General features: G+C 39.7%; 1 pseudogene; it reads left to right on the top strand.

Moving 5' to 3' along the window:
• Window positions 1-230: 230 nt before the first annotated feature.
• On the top strand, window positions 231-4,586 carry LOC149536367 (endoglucanase 17-like; annotated as a pseudogene).
• Window positions 4,587-5,980: the final 1,394 nt, after the last annotated feature.

The raw sequence follows: 5,980 nt of genomic DNA, 5'->3' as shown, positions 1-5,980 counted from the left end.
CCATGGAACTAAAATATGACCTGGGAATTATTCCCTAGGAGATTCTCCACCTCTCAAAATCTTTCATGAATTAAATTTCCGGTCTTCCAAATCGATTTTTAGCTAACTTTTATCGTCGTTACTACGATTCCATTAGGGTTTTCCGTTACTATAAATCTCCAACTGCCCAGGACTCTTGAGTCACAATTCAAGCATCCGATTTGATTGAGTTAGATATCTGCTCAATCAGAATGAGGAGATTTTGCGCTGTTTTGGTGTTGTGCGTTTTCATGCTTGTGAAAACACAAAGTTGTATGGCTTTCCTGAGGTGTCGCCGGTCTGCTGGTTTGCACAACTATACAGATGCTTTGTCAAAGGCGACTCTCTTCTTTGAAGGCCAGCGGTCTGGGAAGCTGCCGGCCGATCAACGGATTCCTTGGAGGAGGGACTCGGGTCTCTCTGACGGTGCTTCTTCCGATGTGTGATTTCATCTTCTTATTTTCCATTTCATGTTTTCCAGTTTCTGATCATGAAATAAATGTAAATGTGAATTTGACTCATGATAACGCAGGTAGACTTGGTCGATGGGTACTACGACGCTGGCGACAATGTGAAGTTTGGGTATCCGATGGCATTTACAACCACGATGCTCTCTTGGAGTTGTTTGGAGTTTGGCAGATTCATGGGAGCTGAGCTCTCCAACGCTAAGACTGCCATCGGCTGGGCCACCGATTATCTTCTCAAGACAACCGCTCACCCGGGCACCATATTTGTTCAGGTACAGAAAACTGTCATGTGAAATACGGTATTCTATTTTCTCTATCTTTACATCTGGCGAGTTTATACATTATTATTGAGGCTCGTCCGAAATTATGAAGGTGGGCGATCCTAACAATGACCACAAATGCTGGGAGAGGGCAGAGGACATGGACACTCTGGTAAATTATTAAACAAGTAGATTAAATCAATCAACGAAGAAGACAAAATATAATGACACAACTATATACCGTGGTTTGGCAAAACTTGCCTATGTTCAGACTCCAGTAGGGAATTACTTGTATTAATTAACTGATACATTACATGGGCTGCACACAGCCATTTTATAGAACTCTACGAATGCGAAGAGTCAAGAGGGAGAACAGACAGTCATGTGACTGTTGAGGTTTAAATCCCAACAATCTCTCCCATGAAGTCCAACTAGCACAACCATGCATCATGACATTCCCTGCTACTTCTTAGAATCTCAGAAGACAATGAAGCCTTGAGACGATTTCAAGGTGCCAGACTTTGCTCTAGCACACTCCTAATAAGTCTTCTCCACATTAAACGAGACTCAAAAATATCTTCTCCTCCAATTATGACAGGTGCATAATATATTTCTTTGTCCTCAAAAGAATTTGTAACATTCTTCACTTCTCCAAACACCTTTCCTGCACCCATTTCCTTCAGTCTCCTCATAACATCATTTAACTCTATGACAAGATGCTCCTCATACATTCTCTGCATATGCAGCTGGGATTCAAGAGGAAACCATGGCTGGAGGATAGCCAAATGATGTGTTGTATATATTCTTACCTTCTCTACAAATTCTGATATGACTGCATTCACATACTCAATAAATACACCTTTTACCATAGATTTTATCAATTCCTCCATGTCGTAAGCATCTGTCCATTCTTGACCAGTTAGCAAATTGATGGTACTTCCTTCATTATGACCAGTAAAAGGGCCTCCCAGGCCATAATCAACTGCACTTTCTACACTATTTGACTCGGCAAAATTATCTGCAGGTTGTGGATGATATTGTGAATCATTAAAATGGTCTTCCAAACTGTTTAAGCTTCTAGCATCACACGGAGCGGAGTCTAAGGGCAATTCATTTCGGTTGCTTTGGGTTGAGGGGCTAACATTGTCTGTGTGCTGCTGTACGTCACAAACTATACTGTCCTCCAGACTTGTGTAGGGGCCAGAGTTATCCTCGCTGATCTGTGCATAATGAAAATGGGAATCAATATTGTCCCCCTCACCGTCCAATCTCTTCCTTTCACAACATTGAGGAGGTTGTATCTTGCAAGCGTCCTCCCAATCTTGTTTGCCATGACATTCTGGACTCTCAATAGGTAGAGAAGTGTTACGTACTCCAGAGGCGTGTGCAGAGTAATTCTTTTCTGCAAACTCAGAAATAAATTGGGCGTTTTGACCCTCTTCTCGGCTAATACACCGAACTCTTCCCTCAGTTGCAATAGCCACAATATTTGCATTACCTTTTATACTAATTTTTTCTTCCAAAACATCTTTCACCCCTTTACCTTCTTGCACACCACCTTTCACAGAGAAGACTGCAGTTAATGCATTCCATTTTACTTCTATTGTTGCAATTTGCAACAATAAATCATCAGAGTTCTTATTCTCTGACATGCCAAAAGCTTCTCGATCATGCGCAACCTTGAGCTCCTGGCTCTCACTAGCCTTCTTCAGCTCTTCTTCAGCTCTATAATCCCCACGCTCCTTAGATCTTCAGTTGCCAAGCATCCACAATCTTCTTGTGATTGGTTTTCACCAAGAGGAAACTTTTCTCTCAGGAAGTCATACATTTTTGCAAGATAAAGATCTTTTGAATAGCTCTTCTTAGTATTCTCTTCTTCTAGAAACAAAATTTCTTCAAAAAAGTCCCTCTCTTTTTCAATATTCATTGTGTGACACAAAACCTCCAACTTATAGCGCAGGCAAAATAGTTGGTCTGTGAGGAGGAAATTTTCTTCCTTCAACCTCATAAATCTTTCTTCTTGATACTCCTCCTCAGTCATATAAACACCAGCTTCATAAAGTTCATCCTCGCTTTCTTCAGCATCCTCCTCTTCAGCCTCAACTTCATCCTCACTTGCTTCAATATCCTCCTCTTCAACAGAATCTAAATTTTCAAGAAATTCTTCAATGATAAAATCAGCATCATCTTTTTATTCCATCTTTGCTCAAGCCAAACTGGCTTTGATACTAATTGTAAATTATTAAACGAGCAGATTAAATCAATCAATGAAGAAGACAAAATATAATGACACAACTATTTATCATGGTTCTGCAAAACTTGCCTACGTTCACACTCCAGGAGAGAATTACTTGTATTAATTAACCAATACATTATATGGACTGCACACAGCCATTATATAGAACTCTACGAATGCGAAGAGTCAAGAGGGAGAACGAACAGACTGTTGGGCTTCAAATCCCAACAACTCTCAGAACTGCCTATAAAATTGACACCCACAATCCAGGCTCAGATGTTGCTGCCGAAACAGCCGCAGCCCTTGCAGCTGCATCACTGGTGTTTCGCAGAACAGACCCTTCCTATTCCACGAGGCTCATTCGCGCTTCCATCATGGTAAACATAATTTTAGCCGCTGCTTGGCCTTGAATTCGAGCTTTACTAATAAATGATGTAATTTGTTGTTGAGTGGCTCATCAATCTGTCTATTTTATTGAATATTCTAGGTTTTGATTTCGCTGATAAGCACAGAGAATCTTACAGCGATTCCCTTAAGTCCGCAGTCTGTCCATTCTATTGTTCCTCTTCTGGGTTCGAGGTAAAAATAAATAAATGAATTGGTATATTGCTTTCATATTATATTGCCGCAAAATGTTGGAGTTAAAATTGATTTTCTCGAATATTTTCCTAGGATGAACTGTCGTGGTGAGCTGCGTGGCTATATAAAGCAACAAAGAGTGTCAAATATTTGAACCAGGGTTTTGGAGTTCATGAACCAGACAATATATTTGGGTGGTTCAATAAACATGCTGGAACCAGAATGCTTTTATCCAGGGTATAAACACTTGAAGTTATACGTGGGCTAATATGTTACGACTTTCTCATTGTCTGCATTTTTCAGTCTTGCTGTATTGAATGCAACTGTGCATGCATTATACTGCGCCGCAGGAATTTCTGGTTGGGAAAGTGAAGTCTCTTGAAGACTACAAAGATCACGCTGACAACTATATCTGCTCTATCATGCCTGGAACATCAGCTTCTGTATCTAAATACACACCAGGTTGGTTAGAATTAACTCTATCTGACTGAATGATAAAGTATGTTATCTAAAATAACCTAAAACTTGTTTGAACAGGAGGACTTCTGTACACATTGCCCGAGGTCAATCTGCAATATGCTACTTCCGCGTCTTTCTTGCTCATGACCTATGCCAAATATCTAAGCTCCTCCAAACATGTAATGTCCTGTGGGGGAATGACGGTGACTCCTGGAAGGCTGAGAGAAATAGCAAAGGGGCAGGTGGACTACATCCTGGGTTCGAATCCATTGGAGATGTCGTACATGGTAGGATATGGTTCGAATTACCCACAACGAATTCACCACAGAGGCTCATCTCTGCCTTCACTTGCTCATCACCCGGAGTCTATCGGGTACAGCCAAGGTTTCCATTTCCTGAATAGTGATGCCCCGAATCCAAACATTTTGGTTGGAGCCGTTGTGGGCGGCCCAGATGCAAATGATCAGTTTCCTGATGAGAGGTGTGACTATCAGCACTCTGACCTATATCAATGCTCCACTGCTCGGCTCTCTCGCCTACTTGGCCCATTGTGCTACTCGCTCTTAGTTTTACCATGCTATATACACTTTGATGATATACACTCTGAGAAAGCAATAAAAATAAAAATTTGGCTCAAAATTGGAAGCCTTAGTTTCCAATTTCTCTTACTGTGTTTTTTTGGCGAGTTTTAACGACTAGTGATTTTTGTATGGCCTGTTGGCTCAAAAATTATACATCTCTTTCGTCAAAACTGATGCAAAATATGTTGTGTCTGTAGTTCAAAAATGATTAAGATGTCACTAAACCCTAAAGAGTAAAGATGCTACTAAACCCTAAACCCTAATGATTAAACAGTTAAAGATGGTAAAACCTATTTTACTAAACTTCAATGATTTTAGATGATAATGAACCATTTAAGATGATAATAAAACCTAAAACGTAATACTGGATTAAGGTAATTATTCACAGGGCAAAGAAAATAAAATTCTCAAAAGTAATACTTCTTGCACTGTACGGTCTTCCTGCGTTGCAAGTGTTTTGGTATAAATCTCTACCTTAGACTGCTACGTTGAACTGGCTTACATTATTCTGTGCATTGGTATTGTAGGCATCTGAATCGTTGGGTACGTTATTCCAATTTAATCGAAATTCATAAGTGCGAGTCCATGTTACGGAAACTTGACCAGGTGCATAACTGCTAAATAATTCAAAATCCAGATTGACTGCGCGAGATGATTATATATAATAATAATAATAACGGATGTTTTAAACGAAATATATTCTGGACGACCAAACTCGACAAGCATGCCGTTCTTATCACAGATTCGCACCGAACTGAATACTAATCGGTGGCATGTGTATTTGAAAAATATTAAAACTGCATATGTTTTCAATTTGACAAATTTTTGGTAGATAAGTACGACTTATTTTCCACAGCAAGTGGAATTGTGATATTGCTATCAGGGTTTAATTCAAATTGTGATATTGCTATTAGGGTTTAACTCAAATTGTGATATTGCTATCATGATTTCGTTGGAAAACTTAATGCAGCGTTGACGTTTGCCCCTGGAGCCAAATGTCCACCTACCACCTGACGACCCAGAACAGATAGAAAACATGAATGCAAAACGTTTTAGGTCATTTTTTATTTTTAAGTGAGATCAAGCAGATTAGGGAGAAGTTGTAGAGCTAAGCAGAGAAGGAAGAAGGAAGGAAGTTTGTGCCTGCATTTGCACACGGTTCCTTGTTCACTCTGTAAGTTTGTTGTTTGGATTTTTCCTGTTGAAGCAGTGATTGCTCAGGCACCATTGTATGCAGCCATTAGAGTTGCAGGTTTAGAAGTTTATTGAAGTTTGAAGTATTAGTTTAGGGTTATTTTAGGGTTTTTCTGGTTGAAGCCGAATGCTCCCAAATTTTGTAATAGTTAAAATCTCAGTTGACAAGTTTGGTTGAAAGGTTAA

Source organism: Cupressus sempervirens, chromosome 10, assembly GCF_028749045.1.
Source record: "Cupressus sempervirens isolate cs-2001-9-10 chromosome 10, ASM2874904v1, whole genome shotgun sequence".
NCBI classification, from domain to species: Eukaryota; Viridiplantae; Streptophyta; class Pinopsida; order Cupressales; family Cupressaceae; genus Cupressus; species Cupressus sempervirens.
The sequence above is the reverse complement of the archived record's forward strand: the minus strand, read 5'-3'. Positions and strand labels throughout refer to the sequence as shown.